General features: G+C 40.7%; 1 long non-coding RNA gene across 8 annotated transcripts in view; it reads left to right on the top strand.

The window, feature by feature from the left end:
- The first annotated feature begins 2,769 nt into the window (after window positions 1-2,769).
- The window catches only part of LOC116272584, a 44,925-nt gene continuing 26,953 nt past the window's right edge, over window positions 2,770-20,741 (top strand). For 5 of the 8 annotated variants that reach the window (XR_004181230.1, XR_004181231.1, XR_004181237.1 and 2 more), the window contains exons 1-6: window positions 2,770-3,814; window positions 9,335-9,480; window positions 10,266-10,413; window positions 11,028-11,240; window positions 14,754-14,872; window positions 15,111-16,038. This is a non-coding gene — a long non-coding RNA (uncharacterized LOC116272584). Of the gene's footprint in view, window positions 3,815-6,694; window positions 9,481-9,578; window positions 10,414-11,027; window positions 11,241-12,700; window positions 13,811-14,382; window positions 14,505-14,753; window positions 14,873-15,110; window positions 16,039-20,741 lie in introns of those variants that run through there. The other 3 variants (XR_004181233.1, XR_004181232.1, XR_004181234.1) reach the window with 3 other exon arrangements.

The raw sequence follows: 20,741 nt of genomic DNA, 5'->3' as shown, positions 1-20,741 counted from the left end.
CACCAGGAACAGACAAACAGAGAGCCAAATCAGGAATGAACTTCCATTCACAATTGCTTCAAAGAGAATCAAATACCTAGGAATCCAACTTACAAGGGATGTAAAGGACCTCTTCAAGGAGAACTACAAACCACTGCTCAGTGAAATAAAAGAGGACACAAACAAATGGAAGAACATACCATGCTCATGGATAGGAAGAATTAATATCGTGAAAATGGCCATACTGCCCAAGGTAATTTATAGATTCAATGCCATCCCCATCAAGCTACCAATGAGTTTCTTCACAGAATTGGAAAAAACTGCTTTAAAGTTCATATGGAACCAAAAAAGAGCCCGCATCTCCAAGACAATCCTAAGTCAAAAGAACAAAGCTGGAGGCATCACGCTACCTGACTTCAAACTATACTACAAGGCTACAGTAACCAAAACAGCATGGTACTGGTACCAAAACAGAGATATAGACCAATGGAACAGAACAGAGTCCTCAGAAATAATACCACACATCTACAGCCATCTGATCTTTGACAAACCTGAGAGAAACAAGAAATGGGGAAAGGATTCCCTATTTAATAAATGGTGCTGGGAAAATTGGCTAGCCATAAGTAGAAAGCTGAAACTGGATCCTTTCCTTACTCCTTATATGAAAATTAATTCAAGATGGATTAGAGACTTAAATGTTAGACCTAATACCATAAAAATCCTAGAGGAAAACCTAGGTAGTACCATTCAGGACATAGGCATGGGCAAAGACTTCATGTCTAAAACACCAAAAGCAACGGCAGCAAAAGCCAAAATTGACAAATGGGATCTCATTAAACTAAAGAGCTTCTGCACAGCAAAAGAAACTACCATCAGAGTGAACAGGCAACCTACAGAATGGGAGAAAATTTTTGCAATCTACTCATCTGACAAAGGGCTAATATCCAGAACCTACAAAGAACTCAAACAAATTTACAAGAAAAAAACAAACAACCCCATCAAAAAGTGGGCAAAGGATATGAATAGACATTTCTCAAAAGAAGACATTCATACAGCCAACAAACACATGAAAAAATGCTCATCATCACTGGCCATCAGAGAAATGCAAATCAAAACCACAATGAGATACCATCTCACACCAGTTAGAATGGCGATCATTAAAAAGTCAGGAAACAACAGGTGCTGGAGAGGATGTGGAGAAATAGGAACACTTTTACACTGTTGGTGGGATTGTAAACTAGTTCAACCATTATGGAAAACAGTATGGCGATTCCTCAAGGATCTAGAACTAGATGTACCATACGACCCAGCCATCCCATTACTGGGTATATACCCAAAGGATTATAAATCATGCTGCTATAAAGACACATGCACACGTATGTTTATTGCGGCACTATTCACAATAGCAAAGACTTGGAATCAACCCAAATGTCCATCAGTGACAGCTTGGATTAAGAAAATGTGGCACATATACACCATGGAATACTATGCAGCCATAGAAAAGGATGAGTTTGTGTCCTTTGTAGGGACATGGATGCAGCTGGAAACCATCATTCTTAGCAAACTATCACTATCACAAGAACAGAAAACCAAACACCGCATGTTCTCACTCATAGGTGGGAACTGAACAATGAGATCACTTGGACTCAGGAAGGGGAACATCACACACCGGGGCCTATCATGGGGAGGGGGGAGGGGGAAGGGATTGCATTGGGAGTTATACCTGATGTAAATGACGAGTTGATGGGTGCAGCACAGCAACATGGCACAAGTATACATATGTAACAAACCTGCACGTTATGCACATGTACCCTACAACTTAAAGTATAATAATAATAAATAAATTAAAAAAAGAAAAGAAAAAAAAAAAAAAAGAATCAGCTGGAATGTCATCCATGAGAAGTTTGCTTCACTTCTTCCTCCCCGCAGTCAAAAATGAACAGCTTATTCATCTAGGTTTCCACAGTATTCTTATGAACTCTTATTATAGAACTGTCAATATTCTAACTATTTATTTATATGTTTACCCTCCAAACTAGATATGAGATTTTTAAGGCCAAGGACCATCTTTTCGAATTTATTTTTGCCTGTTTGAGTGTATATATGGCCCAATTCCTGGCATATAGTAATTGCTTGCTAATGGTGTTTAAATAAAGCAAAATTCAACAAAAACTCCTGGTGTCCTTCCTGCGACCAGCCAAGCCCAAGCTTGAACTTTTCTTTCTTCATCATCTGATGCCTTTAGATCAAACTAGATCTAGGAAATTTCATATCCATCTTCTGGATATGCAACTGAAGGACTGCAGAGGAGCATTTCTGACTATACATTTTGAATCCGACCCACGTTCAGACAAATGTGGGTAGTGGTGCCATCAATCTGTATAAATCACAAGGTTTATACAAAGGCCTAACTCTAGGTCTTGCATTAAAACAACGACAACAACAAACAAATAAGAAACCCAGCTTATTCATATTTCTTAACTGCACAATTCCAAATCAGTCGAGAAGCTATCACACTCTATAACAATTATGCAGACATAGGTTCAAAGTAAATGAGGAAAGCCAACATTAATTTTTTCCATATTCAGTCCAATTTGAATTGAATTGATGGTTCAGTGTTTTTCTGAGGTCTGCATCTCTTCTTTGTCTTCTTCAGCTGCTGTCTGCCTGAGATTGGGAGCAGGCAGAGGCAGAGACTCCTCCTTCATCTTGTTTTGTTGTGCTAGCTCTTATTGGCACAACAAAAGAGCTTTTTTAAAAAATTTTTTTTATTTTTTTTTATCAAGTAAAAATAGAGGATATAGAATAACACAGTGGTTCCCAGCAAGCGGTCCCTGGGCCAGCAGCCTCACATCCCCTGAGAATTGCAAATTTTTAGGCACCACCCTGGGACCTCCTGAATCAAAACCTTTGAGGTGGGACCCAGATACCTGTTTTCTAACAAAACTTCTAGATAATTCTGATGCTTCATATTACATTTGAGAATCACTGTTATTAGAACCACCATGAGCCATCACTTGACCCCAACAATAACCAAGCTATGGCAAATACTGTTCTCTCTATCTTCCCCGCTTCCTTCTATCTCACTGGATTATTCTGAAGCACACTCAGATATCATATCCTTTCATTCGTATTTCCACATGCGATAAGGGCTTTAATATGGATGGAGATAATACTTCATTGTATACAGTTGTTAAATATCTGATTTATCCTTAGACCATTCATCCTTAGAATACTCAGCAGCCTTAATATGGTAGTTTTGGGTCAAAAAAGACAGTTCAACTGGATAATAGTGAAAAAGGACCTCTTTTTTGGAGGATTAAAAGTTTATTATTTTAAAAAGGGTGAGTTTGATCCTTATTAAAAGATGAATGTGACAGTCTTAGTCTGTTCAGGCTGCTACAATGGAATATCATGGACTGGGTGGCTTAAACAACAAATTTATTTTTAGTGTGTTGGAGGCTGGAAGTCCAAGATCAAAGTGCCTTCAGATCCAGTGTCTGGTGAGGGCTTCCTGGTTTGCAAATGGCCATCTGGATCCTCATGCTGCAGAGAGAAGAGAGAGGAAGCTCTCCCGTCTGTCTTCATAAGGGCACTAATCCTATTTGTAAGGCTCCGCCCTCATGACCTATTTACCTCCCAAAGGCTCCACTTCCTAATACCATCCCACTGGGATTTAGGATTTCAACACATACAGTTGGGGAAACACGAGCATCCAGTCCAAAACAATGGGGAAGAAAAATGAACCCACAAGAAACAAGTCCTCAGTTGAGACCCTGGCAAAATAATGCATGTCTTCACCTTGAAAGAGACTGACTCCTTACCGTTTATAAAGGTATTGCACTACCTCCTATGCATAGAGTACGTCAGCTGATTGTTTCCCCAGAACTGTGATAGATTCACAGTCCTTATCTATACTCTTCTGCCTGATCTTCCGTCTGATCCATTTGCATTTGTATAAAAAGTGGTTAGAGTTAAAATGCAACCCATGACTTGACCTAATCTTACCTGAAGAATCCAGGGGTAAACCCATGACCCTCTTCTCATAGGCTGAGTGTGCAGAGATTACAAGGTAGCCAGTTAGGCTCATCACAGGCCTATGTCATTCCCTGGTCTGCTCATGTCCTATTATAGTCTACGAGTACTTACTACACTCTGAGAAACTCAAGAGAATATTTGCTCTCTTCTTCAGATGTCTGTGGCAAAAACTGACACTTGCACGGAGCATGATTTGATAGCAATATCTGCAAAGTGTCAGAAAGGGGAGGGGATCAATACACTTAATTTACTTGGAATAATTCATTGCCTAACTGGAGTTTTCAGTGAGGGCAGACAAATTCCGCACTAAACTAACTCACCCACCTGGATCGGGAGGAGGGCAGTGAATCCATCTTTTGAATAAGATGTAAAGCTGAGTTTCTTGCTTTCATTAATGACTCCCTTGGTCCTTCCTTTCTTGAGAAGAGGTGTTCATCCAGTCAGCCATGTTTCAAAATGGGGGATGGATGCTACTGACTGACAGCTTCCTTGCTTTTCCCCTGAGCTGATTACTTTTGCAATCTGCCCTGATATTTGGGTACGTTGCTTGCTCAGAGGCTGTCAGTTTGGAGCTACATTCCACCTCAAGAGGAAGGAAAAGTGTAGAAAGATTTTCTGTGCTGGGGAGTGATGGTGATTTTTCTTCCCTTTTAAGGCTAAATAATAGAAAGCCCATTTTTCATGAGATGGGAAGTTAGAAATAATGAAGAACTGTGTATGACAGCAAGGGGAATCCTTGGGATGGTTTAGTGAAGTCATCGAGTCCCTTTGTGATAAATATTCCAGAGGCACCTGGGTTAAATTGCTCCAAGGTGATCTCTCAACTTCACATCTCATTGATCTGGCCAGTGTGTAAGATGATCTGAACTAGAGTTTTCTGTGTGGTGGCAATGATAGACCATGAGTTCTGAGTTTTTGAGAGACAATCCATTGGAGTGTTTCTCCCTTATTAAGATACAACCATCTCCGGTAAATGCCTGGCCCAGGCATTGCGTTGACATGGGACCAGCTGTGGACAGGAACTTGAGATCCCAGTCAAGGCAGCTAAGGAGCTTGGGGAGGAGGCATGTAATTAAAGGCACTTTCAAATAATTATGCTATTACTACCTAATTAAGAAGTGCCACTTTCCACTTTAACTACCTGAAATTCTGAGATCATCTAGCAATGGACCCTCTACTGAACTTTGGCCAGCTCCCCATGGGAGAGGAAAAGGCGCATAGTCAGAAAACATTGGGCTCTTGAGGGGGCCACAAAGGTCCCCAGAGAGTAACCTGAAATGGTCAGGAGGTGAATCTCCCTTCTCTTCATTTGTCAAACGTCTTACCTTTCTGTGCCTCATTTGAATTTGAATTATCTGCAAAATGAGGGAAAGAATGCTTCTCTCCCTGGCTTGTGTGTCAGTAGGCTGGTAAACAAATCAAAATATAAATCTCTGTGAACATGTTTTATCATCTGTTAAAATAGGGAAATTGATCAACAAACATTTGTTGAATTTTTACTTTCTCAAAGTACTGTAGGGGATGTGGGAAGTTCAAGACATATAGTCCTCTGACTTCAAGTACCTTTCAACCCAGTTGAAGACCCAATACAGAGGCATTGATCGTTAGATTCAGCCAGCCATTTATTGATTCATTCACATGTTCATGCTACAAATATTTCTTGAGCGCCCACTTTGTGTAAGGTGCTTCATATAGGCACTTGCAACACAGAGATGAAAAAGATATCTATTCTGTCCTCAAGGAATCTGTTATGGTCCGGTGAGCTACAAAATACAACAGTGTAAGCTTTTAAGGGAAACGAAAAGTGATCCAGTGACACAGATATTCTGAAAAGGAAGCATTTTCTGTGTTTGGACAGAAGAATTTCACCAAGGGCCTCAGAGCGGAAAGAAACAGGATTCAAATCTGACGTTAGTCCCAGTTAAATTAAAGACCCAATACCCACTGCCCCATGGTTCTCCATTTCATGTTCCATCTTCCAAAACACAAGCATTAAAACCCCATGGGAGAAGCATCATTGTGGTAATAGAGGAGAAGATTAATTCCTAATTTTGATTTCCTTTGAACCATTTTTACTTGACTGAGTCAAACTTGCAATGGAAGATGATTCATTACTATCTATTTTAAATCATGATCAGGAAGCACAATGACACCCCAAAATGACAGAGGATGTGTTTCAAATGAAGAAATCTTAATTTTTAAAACTTTCTTTTTGAATAATTTGGTGCTTCCTTTTAGAACATAAGGGAAAGAAAACACTTAAAAAATTGTTAAAAAATTCACTACTGGTGATGGAATCCATATATTACTTAAGTAAGCAAAAACTTAAAAGATAATCTCATTTTGAAAAAAATCAATGATTACAAAAGAATACTGAATAAAACGTGAATGCCTTCTTTCACTCACCCTCATTCCAAATCCACTCCCGGGGTAACCACCACCAGCACTTTGGTGTGGACATTCCTAATCTTTTGTTATGTATTTGAATTCATATATAAGAAGGAGTTTTTACATGCACATGCATAAATAGAATCAGAAATAGGATGTATTATTCTGCAATTACATCTTCTTCAAATTTAGCATATCTCGCAGGTTTTTCTAATGATAGCCTGCTTAAATGTGCCTGAAAGAAACAGAAATTGAAGTCTTCATTTAGTTTTGTGCTCTGCTTTCCCAGGGTAGACTTGCTTCTTTCATCCATCCACATCTGATCCAGTCTCCCAAGAAAGCAGTAATTGCTGTCCAGGTCAGCAAAAGGGGGCAGAAGGGAAAAGGTGAGGGTGCAGAAAATAGTATGAGCCACAATGAGTCTCCAGCCTCCCCCAAATACAGGGAATGCAAAAAGACCAAACATTAATTCTTGAAACTTTTAGGTAAACAATGATTAGCTGGCCTCAGGGAGTAAGGCAATCCTGACCTCTAACTAATCATGATCAAGCCCACATTTGTTGGTCAGTATGTACATCCTAAAATGTGCAAGTGCTTTAATGGTATGCTGCCCATTACTGCCCCTTTGCTGACAACAAAAAGGAAGAAAGGGAGGAAGGAGGGGAGGAAGGAGGGAGAGAAGAAGGGAGGAAAGAAGGAAAAAGAAAGGAAGCAAGGAAGGAAGGAGGAAGGCAGAAAAGAAGGAGGGAAGGAAATAAGGAAGGAAGGAGTTTTAAGGTGCTCTTCTTATGGAGGGGTTGGAGGTTCCAGGAGCACACAAACAAGGCAGAAAAGGTTTTATTCTGAGTTTATGGTATGATCATCTGATGTTTATTAGGTAAACTCTCTATACTCAAATTATTCCACTCTGGAGTGAGATGGTCTTTGAGGAAGCATTTTTTTATTTGGTTTCAGACCCAGTGAATCAGATACCTTGTCATCCACTGGGTCCTTATCTACTATCCTCCTCCCCATCTTCCAAAACATAAGCAATAAAGTTATACAGGAGAAATGTTATTTTTGTATCAGAGAAGGAGATTCCTAAATGTACAAGACTTTTTGATGCAGTTGTAGGAACAATCAAGTCTTTGCTGACGATTCACTCAGTCCTGGGAGAACACAAGAAAATCACTACTCAGGGCTTCTCTGGAAACCATCATAGGGTATGTGCTTATGGAGCCAGTTCAAAAATTCGGAATGATTCTCATCATGTGTCATCCAGACGTAAGTCTGGAGCAAAAGCCTTGGTGGCCATGTCAGTCTGCTTCCTGGCATAAAATAAGGTGTGCTCAGATGAGATTCTGAATAACATTTCATAAGGTGACTCTTTATAGAGGTGTGGGCAGGGTTAGAGTGGGTGTCGAGGCACTCAGGGATGAGGAACAATCGTAAGCCCTGGAGTAGTGAGGGAGGAATGAGTGTTATTGGAGCCTGTTGAGACTGTGGCCACTGGGGAAGGGCCACCGGCCAGGAGCTATAGTCCTGGAGGGACAGAATGCAGCCAATGGCAGAACTTTGCACTGAAGCAGGAAGGGAGCAGCGGGGAGAAATACTCCTGCCTCCCCCTCCTCTGGCATTCCTATCTCGCTTTGTGGCTGATGGCTGAGCCCAATTGGAAATCAGACAGAAAGGAAATCTGGAGCTAATTCCACAGGATCAGCACCTCAGGGCACAGAGCAAAGTGGAGAAGGTCAGATAATGAATTTTGGTGGTGGTAGTGATGGTGTGATGGTGGGGTTGGATACAGAGAATAGCCATCATTTCAGCCTAATAGAGATTCAGACTAGAGATGAAAACAGATCGGGAAACGAAACCTTGGCAGAGTTTCATTAGGCTCAGGATTAAATCAAAAGGGCAAAGAAAGTGTTGTCTGTGTCGCCCTCATGTCCTTAGGGCTTGAAGGGTGGAGAGTAAAGTACCAGTCACTGAACCTGGAGAGTCCTGCTCTTTTGGGTGTTGACACCATCGTAAACTCCCTGGGCTGGGAGAGAATCCCGGGGTTCATCCCCCTGCCTCTAGGAGGGCACTGATAGACTATTCCAGGGAGATGGGAGGTCTCAGTCTTTTTATTCACACCATTTTATGAGCTGTACGTTTTGATTCATTATTCACCATGCAAGTAAAGTGAAAAAAATCATTTAAATTATAAACACTTGGAAATTTACTATGGGACACACAAAATTTTAGACTTTGCCCTGGATATAAACAAGATATGCTGTTTGCTTTTCTGAAGCTTATATTCTGCTGAATGAGACAGATATGTGTAAAGCAAATTATAATTTAAACTGAGATGTGATTAGTGTTGTAATGCAGGTAAATACAGTATATTATGGGAGAATAAAAAAGTGGGAGGTCACTCTTTATGGTGAATATTAAGGAAAGCAGAGTGATATTTCAGTTGGGTCTTAAAGAAGTAGGGGCAAGGAGGTGGGCAGAAACAGAAAGGCGAAAAAGCACAGCGCATGTGTGGGAGATGTGGATGGCCCTGGAATGGTTGGGATACAGAATGAGTGACTGGGGGTGAGAAAGGGACTGGAAAAGTCTACTGGGGTTGGACCATAAAATACTGAATATCAACGCTAAGGTATTTGGGACTGAGATTCCAGTTTCAATATTCATTCCCTGCTTCATCCTTACTAACAGCACACCATCCATGGTTTTTCAGAGTGGCCTCATGTTCATTTAAAATGATGAACTTCCCCAGCTACCCTTGCAGGTAGGTATAGGAGTATGATGTGACCCAATTCTTACCTACAAGATGTACGCAGGCATCTACTAGGTAAGGTTTCTGGGAAAGCTGTAGTATGACTGCTAAAAAGGGACTCAGATAGCCCATGGCTTTTGTCCTTTGTTCCTCTTTCCATCTTTCTGTCCGGAATGCAAATCCAAGGCCTGGAGGCAGAACAGATATCCTGTGACCTTGAAACAAAGGCTCACGGTTGGGAGGGCAGGAAAGGAATGAGAAAGAACGTGTTTCCTGATGACTTCCTGTAACAACAGTATCCACCCCAAAAGGCCCACCTTCGGACTTCTTAGGTGAGAAAAGTAAAGCCCGATTTTTTCCAGCCTCTGTGGTCATATTTCTGCTATATGAAGCCGCATATAATAGCTCAGTGCTTGATTTTATGCTATAGGATATGTGGAACCACTGAAGTCTAAGAAGTAATAGCACAGACATGGGGTCAGGGGCCTTAACCTGTAGTCCAGCTCTATCCCTAGACATAATAAGTAAAGACCTGGTGTTTGGTCATCCGGCTGCTTTGAGTTCAGCTCTATCCCAGGAGCGCCAGGTAACTCAAGGTGATTCACTTACCTTTTCTGGGAATTGCATCCTCATTTAGAAAATACGCATTTTCTTAGAAATTCTCTGAAGGATCATCTAGCTCCATGGTTTCCTGACTGGGGCAACATATTAGGAAGATGGCAGGTGGAAATGTGGAGGCTGCCTGCGGAGAGGAGAGTTCAGAGCAGGAAAGCCAGTAACGTGGTTATTATGCTTGGATAGGTAGAAGGTGGTGAGATCTTGAATCAGGGGCATAGAAATGCGGAAAAACATGTTGGTTGTGAAATAATTGGGTCTCCAAGATTGATTGGGTGGGGGCTGTGCTGTGTAGAGAAGTTGTAGCTGACTGACCCAAAAAGTGATTAAAACATAAAGAATATAAAGACTGAGTCTTCTTCAATATTACAAAGGTTTTGAATACATTTTTGGAGATGTAGAAATTGCACATGACTTTATTTATTACTCTTAGGAAGCCATAGACATAGAAGCGAACGACAATAAAAATAACTTCAATTCATGTTAACACTTTTCCCCTCAGGAACTCCAGGCATGTTTATATAGTTGTTGCAAGTTTATCATTGCAATGCCCTTGCACTGTGAAGAAGGGAGGTGTGTGTCATCTCTTCCCATTAGCCCGACGGAGAGACTGCCATCTGAAGAAGCAGGGATCTGCCCAAAGTGTGAAGGTGAGCCAGGGGCAGAGCTGGCACTAGGAATTAAGCCAGCCTCACCCCTGACCGGGTGCTCCTTGAGGCCTGTGAGACATGAGAAAACCTAGGATTTGGGAGCTCCCTCCCCCAACACATTAATAGTTCCAGAGTGCATGCTCTAATAAATAATATCTTTATCTCTTTTTATGTCACTTGACACATTATGTTTCTCTCTGGTGTCAGATCTGGAGGCGCTAGGACATGAATGTCTTATTCAAAGCATCAGAGTTTATATAGAAAACAAGAGCAAAGGTGCCCTGCCTCAGTTTCCCACATTGATGAGGCGTTGTAAGGCCACTGTGACCCTTGAAAGTGTTTCTTCTTAGCTTGCTCTTTCAGTTTGCTTACCTGCCAACTTTGCCTATTCTGGGACTTCAGGTCTCTATTCCTTTTTTTTTTTTAACCTACATTTCAATTTGGTACAATCTCAGACACAACTCCTTTCCCAGATCTCTCTTATAAACAATGGTGCATAACTGGTATATTTTGATCCCAAAATGGCATCCGAAAGCGTTCTGCAATGCCGCCAAGCCAGCACTTTCGGAAGCATCTGACGATATTAATTTCAGTCTATTTCCTGAGGTTTGCAGGAAACTAAAATGAAGAAAGCGCTGTGGCAAAAAATTAAAGCTTCATGGAAAAAAAAAAAAAGAAGATTGACAGGAAACGAGGCTTCAATAGGACAGCTTGCACTGAGTAGTGCTGTCCTCCTTTCTGCATATCAACATATGCATAGGGAAAAATAGCTCTCTCTCCTACTTGCAGCACGGAGATTGGGAAGGGGCCTTGCCCACATGCTGTAGGTATGTAACAACTGGGGTAAGTATACACAAGAGACTGAACCTCGTGTCCTTTAGACGGGCTTGAAAATTATCCCTGGTGGCCAGACTTTTTCAGAAGAACCAAGATGCATTCAATGTTTGTCCAATTTTTAAAAATCTAGGGAGACAAGACGATCAGTTTTGTGCTAAAATCCACAATTTTGTGGTACTTGATTTTTCTACCTTCCCTGTTTTTTATACATTTGAATCTGATGTTTCAAATTCAGGCCTTTTGGGAAATAAATTCCTTCTAAATCTTCCATGTGCAATGATAACTCGAAGCAAATTCGACCCCAAACACACTGTCTTTCCTTTCAGAATATCTTTCTTTGTCTGGTTTTCTTTTATTCTGATGGTCCATGTCCCAGTTTTCCTGACGGTTTCCTGCATGGCATGAGCCTTCCCTTGCTGGGCTCCTTCGAGGGTCTCTTCTTGTTTCTCACCAGTAGGTGGACACAGTCCTGCTCAGCACTGTGAGATTTCTAACGTTTTTACTGATAGACCCTGCACAGTCTTAGGAATCTCCAGGAAGAATGAACAAATGAGTCATCGGTCAGTTACCCCAAAGCGTGTGAAGATAGGAGGTGGGGAGGAACAAGTGCTGTAGCTTTCAAAGAAAAAAATACTTCAGGTGCTTACCTCCACTGTGACATGCATTTTTGAAAGTAGAGCCTAGTCCCTCCTGTCTTCTGCAGCTGTCTTTGCTTGCTGCAATGACACCTGCAAGAAGGAGATGGCAAAACCTGGAGGCATGCATGGGTCTGCAAATTTGTGGCTACGACAGGACACCTGGGATTTTAGGGAAAGACTAAGGAGTCATTGTGGATCACGCAAGGGGCATTGGGCCCTACCAGGCTGGACTTTCAGAGGGGCCACACTGTCGAACAGGTGAGTTCCTAAAGCAATTTAGTCAGGGAGTGAGGGAAGAGAGAAATGTGGAAGGTGACCAGGCTGGGCTGAACTGAGATATGACACAGCCTTGAGCTCTTCTCCGTCCAACTGTTTTACAGTCCAACTGAGACTTTCCCTTCTTTCTTTTCTTCTCAAATCTGTAAGTGCAAGACGTGCCCCAATGCCACCATGGATAGTGTTAAGCCTATTATGATTTGTTGTTATTGAGATGAGGTGAGAGATGGGGTGGTGAGAAAACAGTTCTACCTCACTCCTTGCAGTAAGTTTTAATAGAGATGGGGAATTAAATTCAGCACACGCTTATGCCTGCAGTGGCGGTTTTTTTTTTTTTTTTTTAAGACGGAATCTTGCTCTGTCACCCAGGCTGGAGTAAGTGCTGTAGCTCTATCTTGGCTCACTGCACCCTCTCTCCTCAGTTCAAGCCATTCTCCTGCCTAAGCCTCCCAAGTAGCTGGGATTATAGGCACCTGCACCACACCTGGCTAATTTTTGTATTTTTAGTAGAGACAAGGTTTCACTATGTTGGCCAGGCTGGTCTTGAACTCCTGACCTCAAGTGATCCACCACCTTGGCCTCTCAAAGTGCTGGGATTACAGGTGTAAACCACAGCACCTGGCCACAGTGGCCCTTTTAAGGATGCAATATGTTATCTCTTTCAAATATTCCAATACCCATATGGGGTCTCTGACTATTATGATCCCCACAAAATGGATGAAAAATAGAGGCTGGAAGAGGGAGTGGTTTGTCCAGGGCCCAGGGTAATGGAGTAAGGAGTGGCCACTGGAAAGAATTCTTAAGAAAGTGCATGATTAAGTGTAAATCACTCTGCAAACTTTGCTTGCTCTTGTTATTCTCAGATCAGACGCCAGGATGGGTGGTAAGAAATAACAATGGCAATTGGGCCCACTGAGTGAGTAATAGGGTTAGAACAAGACTTTGGAACAGTCACCTGGATCCCTACAACCTTTGTTCCTCTATGATGTGGGCCCAGATTGTGTCACGGTGGTAATCTGGATCCTGGTACCGCCTTGGAAAGGCTTGGTGATGTGCCAGACCCAAGGCAAGGGCACGGGTGGCCCCCAGCAGTGCTTTCAGGGGGAAGGAGGGAGTGGATGAGTGGCTGCATTGAGGAGTGGATATTTTGGAAGGGGAGATTTCCTCTGGGACTTCTGAAACTTTAAAACTCTGACGAGTTAGACGAAGGTGTACCCAGTCCTGTGGCCCACGTCCCACCTTCCTGCTCAAGCTCTGGGACATTTAGTCCTGGCTTGATGGTTATTGGCACAGATGTTAAAGGCCACTAGGGGGGAAAATGGAAAGCTTTTTCTGAGCTAAAAAGTAAATGTGGGTTTGGCCAGTGATCTGAGCACAACATACAGTTTTCATAATTTGAATGCCTATGTTGTCAGACACACAAAGGCATTTGTTCAATCACAAATACAGTAAACATGATTTGCCAGTGTGTGAGTGGCAGGCATGAGCCAGAGAGAGGAGACAGGGGGTGAAAATGTAGGCTGAGCATTTGGAGAAGTAGCTCTCAAGATTCTGAACACTTTGTGACTATATTTAATAACATTGCATTGTACCCTTAAAAATTGCCAAGAGAATTGATGTTAAGCATTCTCACCACAAAAATGATAGTATGTGAGATAAGTAATGCATATGTTAATTAGCTTAATTCGGTCATTCCACAATGAAAAACTTATTTCAAAACATCCTGTTGTACACCTTAAATGGATACAATTTCTATTTGTCAATTAAAAAAACAAATAAAAATTTAAAAAGAGAAGAGTCCAATTATTCTCCATATTTTGATCAGTTCTAAAGAAACTGGCATTTTTATAGAAGTATCATGAAAAAGAAAAGAAAAAGTCTCAATGGAAAATGAGCTTTACAAAAAATATAAACAGAATATAGTCATCTTATGCTTATATATATATTTATTGTCATACAAGTAAATGTACACTTTAGAAAATTTAAAATCCAAAAAATCCTCTAAGAAAATAACTGAAAATAAGATAAGTACCTGCAATATTCATGTATCCTAATATTTTCCTATGCAAAATTTTCAACATGGCTGAGGTCAAAGAAAAATTAGTTTGCTTTCTATCATGAATGTTTACCCATACCACTAAATATTCTTCCATGTGGGGAAAAAAGGGATTCAGAACACCTGATCAAAAAGCTGGTGCTTTACAACCTGCTTTTCCAGAGCAGATTTGGGCCATCCTGTCTTCTGGTTTAACCAAAAATTCAGAATCGTGGCTTCCATAAATGGCTTTGATACTGTTTTCTCTCGTCGATGAGACTAGGGGACCGTGCTCATTTGAACAGGTTGGTCTTAGTTTCAGATGCTCTGGGAACTTGCATTTGTGAACCTTCCTTGGCATGTTCCTAATGGAATCTGGGGGCAGAATGGGAGCCTGGGATGGCAGGTGTCACTGGCTGACTGTGATTGGATTGTCCAGGCTTTGTGATCCTCTTTTGTGAGCTGTTCCTATTTGGGACCCAGGTAAAATCATTTTAAAAGTTGAAATGTTTTAAGTAACAAGTGACTGCTTTTTTTTTCTCTTCTCATTTCAGGCATGCTGAGTTTTAGTTCAGAGTGGTTGCACGGGGGCCTCTTCATCATGAATCTGGAAACCCTCTGTCATTAAGGATTAGTTCACAGATTTCCTGAAAGTAAAAGAAAAATGGAAAAGGTAAAAACTTGATGTTTTCCAAATGCTTGACCTTTGGAGCATATGCTATTGCTGCACTTTCTACAAGGACGATTTCCATAGAATTTTCTGCTTCCTTACTTTATATCACTCCTTAATGCCCTTCTCTGACTTCCTAATTCTCAGTACATTCACATACATCCACCCACTGATTCACAATTCCGATGTGAGCTCCAAACTTCCATTCTTTTTCTTTTTTGTCATCACATGTCCCTGTTAGAAAATACGAAGACACCAGCCACCATCTTGCACAGACTCTGGGACCTAAGACCACACAAAGAAAGGGAGAAATCAGTGGCTGAAGGAGTCGCTTCATGACTGGGGAGTACAAATGATCTAGACCTGCACCGCCTGCTGCTGTAGTTACTATCAACGTGTGGCTATTTAAGTTGACATTAATTGAAATTAAATAAAAAATACAGTTCCTCAGTCACAGTGGTCATATGTCAAGTGCTTAATAGCTGAATGTGGCCAACGGCAACTGTATTAGACAGCGCAGATTTCATAGACCATTTTATAGGCCATGTCTATCAGCACAGAAAGTGCTACAAGACAGCACTGATGTGTCTCTTTACACAATCAGGTTTAAGCTGGCACTGTCTAGGGTAATGGCTGACAATCAGGGTTTGTTCCTTCTGAATGATAGTTGGAGAACTGGTCAACCCTTGGTTTGATAATAATAATGCCTTTGAAGGGAATAAGCCAGAGATAACTTCTTCACAAAATTAATGGTGTTCGTATCTAGGTCTGCAAGCCCCAATGAAAGGATTTAAGATTAAGAAATGTAAGCCTATTTGGAAACAAATGAACAGGCAACCATCTACCATGACTGCTACAAAAACTGAACTGTGTCTCCCCAAACATTCCTGTGTTAAAGCCCTAACCCCCAATGTGGCCAGATTTGGAGAAAAGGCCAATGAGAAGGTCATAAAAGTTACATGACATCATAATGGTGGAACCCTGACCTGATAGGACGGGTGCTCTTAGAAGAGGAAAAGACACCAGAGCTCTCCCTCTCTCAGCTTGCACAAGGAGGAGGTCACGTGAGCACACAGTGAGAAGGCAGAGGACCATCTGCAGGCAGGAAGAGAGCCCTCGCTAGAACCCCCACGGTGGCACCTGATAGCGGACTTCTAGCTTCCAGAACTGTGAGAAAATACATTTCTGTTGCTTAAGTCACCCAGTTTATGGCATTTTGTCGTGACAGTCTGAGCAGACTAACACGATGAACTTGTATTTGGGTTGCTGCTACTAATAATGGCTGACATTTGTATAGCACGTTGCAAGGTGATTTTATATCTCTGATTCACTTCTCACAAAAGCCCTTGAGGCTGGTGTTAATGTTGCGATTTTACAGATGAGGAAAAAGCCTCCTAGTAACTCTCTGATAATCAGTGATCAAACTGAGATTGGAAATCGGGGCTTCTGAGCCCTACTCCTGTGCTGTAACCACTCTGCAAAATTGTTTCACAGATCTCCTGTGGTTGCCCAATACAGACTGTACCTGGGCAACACTAAACATGAGAGTGAATCCATGGCTGCTCTCACATTTGAATCCACTCAATAGAATAATCAAAAGTTCAGGAGCATGGAAATCAATATCACAGAGTTAATAAGGGGTCTTTTCCAGAATATCAAAATTATTTGTCTACAAATGCATATTTAAATGCAAGCGTGTAATTGACACAAAACATGAATAAGAAATCTGCAGACAAGGAAGTTCAAATGGCTAATAATTACTTTTAAACGTGCAAACTTCTTAGTAAAAAGAAAGAGAGGTCATTTTTACAATTGTCTAATTAAGAAAAAAATTTAAAATCTTGTAATATCAAGCATTGAGGAGGAATCGTCATAAACTAGGGAAAGGACTATAAATTAATTCAGCCTCTTTGGAGAACAATTTGTCCATATCTAGTGAAGCTGTAGATATGCACACCCTACATTCCAGGATTTGACTTCTAGATGTGTATCGTAGAGAAAATCTTTGTGTACACAAACAGATATGATCAAAGATACTCATTGCAGTCTTCTTAGTAATCACAAAAAAATTGGAAGCAAGCTAAATGTCTATCAATGAGGTAATGGATAAACTATAGTCCATTCATATAAAGAAACATTCTCTAGTATTTAAAATTAACGGATTTAACTGCATCCATATAGGTACATCACAAAAACGTGTTGAGTGTAAAGAGAAAGTTACAAAAAAATTATGTGTTCTTAAAAATTATTCAGGGACCAATTGATATTATATATTGTTTGTGAATATGTAAGTAGTAAAAATATAAACATAGATATAAAGAAAATCCACCTTTAAGGTGATGATTACCTTTGACGACGGAGAAAAAGAAATAATAAAAGGGAAGTTCAATTTTATCTGTGACTTTTTACTTCAGACTTTTTTCTAAAGCAGATAGGAACAAACAATTAACATGTGTTAAATCTGAGTGTCACATGGGTATATACTGAATTATTCTCTATACTTTCATGTGCATATACATTTTTTATAATTAAAAAACTCAAAACGTTTTGGATGATCAATATTCTCCTGGCAATTCACTCTCAGCACTCACAGCCCATGTCCAGGTATTTATAGTCTCCAGAGCAAACAAGTGAGGACCAAAAGAGGCACTCAGAGAAAATGCCTTCTGAAGGGGTCCCAGCAAGTCAAAGGTAGATTGGAGTGTGGCAGCCTAGCCAGGATCAGGCACCATGCCCACCCTGTGCTAAACAGAGACGCTGTACGGGGCCTGAGACCCTAACTTACAATAGTGGGGAAGAGTCAGGAACAACTTCCCTCGGCTCTGCCTGTTTTCACCCTAGATTAGAAGTCACCACTTGCCTTATGACTTGGCTCTAACACTCACGTAACAGCTTGAGAAACCCAAAACTTAAAACTATCTCTTAAAAGCAATTAATGTGAGTCTCAGGAAATTTTTTTCTTGGGTCTACATAAAGCTTAGCTTTGCTAAAAGTGGTTTGTTTGTTTTGCAGGGATAACAAGAATAAAACATTTAGTGTTTCATGAGTCGCCCAGCTGACATGCACCTCTTCCTTTTAAAAACAAACTATTGAGACACCTTCACCACTCAACACCTTCCCTTTCCCTGCTGACTCCCTTTTCCGCACTCCGAATTCAAGGTTCTCCTAGACTTTCAGAAACTTTGTGTGATAATGTTCAACATTTACATCACCTTCCTAAAATACTTGTTTTCTAGATTCTTCTTGGACATCAACTAACTTAACCATTGAGGAAATAAATGAACATCTATCAAGCACCTGTTATGTGCTGATGCTTGCTCATTACTTGTTTCATTTGGCTTTACTGGATTCTGATAACAATCCTTTAAAATGAGTGTAATCATTAATATTGTCTGCGTTGCAGAACTAAGAAAACTGCTCTCAGAACGAGTAAGTAACTTGTCTGCGTTTACAAAGCTAACAAATCTACTAGGTGGAGTCAGGATTTAAAAGCCACACTGGGACTCAAAGTCCTGGGTTCTGATTCTGAATCTGCCACTCATGAATGTGACCCTGTGTGGATCACTTACCTGTCAGAGCTTTAGTTTTCTCATTCCTGAAATGAAGGGATAGGACTAGATGATATCCAAGTTTCTTCCTAATTTTATGATATTTTCTGTTGCAACTGTATTATACAAAAAGGACAGAAGAGACACCACTTATTTTACCATCTATATTTGTTTTCCTGCTCTCTGTGGACAATGCCTCAAGGAATGAGTTTACCAGTCGAAAAGAGATTAGTGAGCCAAAAGTGTCCTGCTCAACCAAATGTTCCATTAAGCCATGATTTCTCTGGGCAGGACTCATATCCGGCTTTGTTCTGTGAAATACTGATACATCTGGCAGTCAGCCTGTGTTACTACAGTTACTGAGTGTCTAGTAAGCACAAAGAATCAGAAGCTGAAAGAGACCCTGTGCACATTAAAAACTTGAAAAGCAATGCCTTGAACTGCACCCACTTGCATTACTTTGAAATCTTCTTAATTTGGAGATGAAGGTACCTGCTTGCTATTCATAGCATGGCGGTGTCACCGTTTTTCTTTTCCCCTATTTGTCCACAGTGTCAAGTTCATATCAGGTACCTGGAGCTGGATAATTCAGGACCAGGGTCAAATAAACTCTGGATATAAAAGGACAGACGTCTATTTACTCCAGTGGTAGCTCTGGTTTTAGTGAGACTGAATGGGTTGAACTTGAGCTGGGTCCCAAAAGAGAAGTACAATTTGGAGATTGTGTCAGAAGGTGGTGTGTGTGTGTGTGTGTGTGTGTGTAAGAGGGGTAGCAAATCAAAACCCAGGTGGATCTTGACAAAGGCCTGATAGTACAGAAATGAGACTCTCATGAATGAAGGAAAAGAAAATAGAATAGAGGACACAGAGGGTCTCGCATGAGGAATGATGTTAACTTTATTGAAAGGCAGCATAGTAAAGATTCTGGCCTTATGCTACTTGGATGAAATTCTGTCTCTATCATATATCAGCTTTTGGCAAATCATTTAACCTCTAAGCTTTAGTTTCCTCATCTATGGTATCTACTTCACAGGGTTGTCATGAAGATTAAATAAGAAAATTCCTATTAAGTCTTTTAGCACACAGCACTCAATAAATGTGCATTATTACTAGCACAGGGTTAGGGATCACAGACACGGCTTTCGGAAGGAGCTACTGAACAGTGGAACATTTGAACATGGGAAGGATGTTTCCAGGGCACTGGCAGAATGCAACTGAATTCAGAGGGAAGCAGGAGAATTGTTTGGAGGTCATTGCAATGATCTTGGTATGAGGTAATTGGGTCATCGCTTAGAATGATGTTAATGAGAATAAAAGGAAAGGGCAAATGTGATAGACATTTCAGTGTTTAAACATTTAGTGAATAAAGAGGACACAAGAGAGAAATGAGCCCCAAATGACTTCTAGCTGTTGGACTTGACCTACTGAAATAGGGGCATCACTGAATAAGAGGAGGAACTGGTTTCACAGGAAAAGCCAATCTGAGATTTATTTCCTAATGTTGAGGGTATGGGGGGCCATCCCACTGGATCTTTCCAGGTGACCATCAGAATTATTGATCCGCTAAAGAGAATGGACTGAGTTTACTCTTCGAAGTTTCCTTATCTCCATTTGTGTACTATTTACATTTTCCCCATCTCATACCTACTGTAGTATTGTTGATTTAATTTTTACTTTAATTCAACTTAAACTGATTTATTTGCCTTCATCTAAGCAATAATATCTGTGAAATCTCGGGCTTTATATGCTAGTTATATTTTGTCTCAGACACATTAAAATAAAATCATGACTGTTAAAATACAAATACTCATTCGTATACCTCCTGAAATCATTCTCAGTACTATCATTGTTATACATACATTTTGTGAGACAGGAATAAAAATAAAAATTAGAGCCATATAGGGCACTTACTTTCTCATGGAAATAGAACACTGAAAAGATTAGGAAGCTAAAGTGAGAGAGAAAACGTGGCCTGAGAATTACAAAGAAAGAAAGAAGAACCAGGGTGAAACGATGTCATGTACATAGGTCGGGGGCAGAATAAGACGGAGTGTTGTGAGAAAGTTTCAAAGAAAGGGTGGTAAAAATGCCATTATGTAGAAGAATGAATTTTCAAAAACCTATGTTATCTAGAATTAGATAACCAAGGTGGGAATGAGGTCAGATTCGGGATATATTTTCAAAGTAAGCCCGCATGCATGATTTACTGATGAATTCATTGTGGGGCATAAGCAAGAGAGAAGAGACAAGAATACCGCTGCATTCTGAGCCTAAGCAATGAAAGTATTTTAGCTGTGATTAACTGAGATGTGGAAGATTATAGA

This window comes from Papio anubis, unplaced genomic scaffold (assembly GCF_008728515.1).
Source record: "Papio anubis isolate 15944 unplaced genomic scaffold, Panubis1.0 scaffold131, whole genome shotgun sequence".
Lineage (NCBI taxonomy): Eukaryota > Metazoa > Chordata > Mammalia > Primates > Cercopithecidae > Papio > Papio anubis.
Note: the sequence above shows the minus strand (reverse complement) of the source record. Positions and strands in the feature narration are given on the sequence as shown.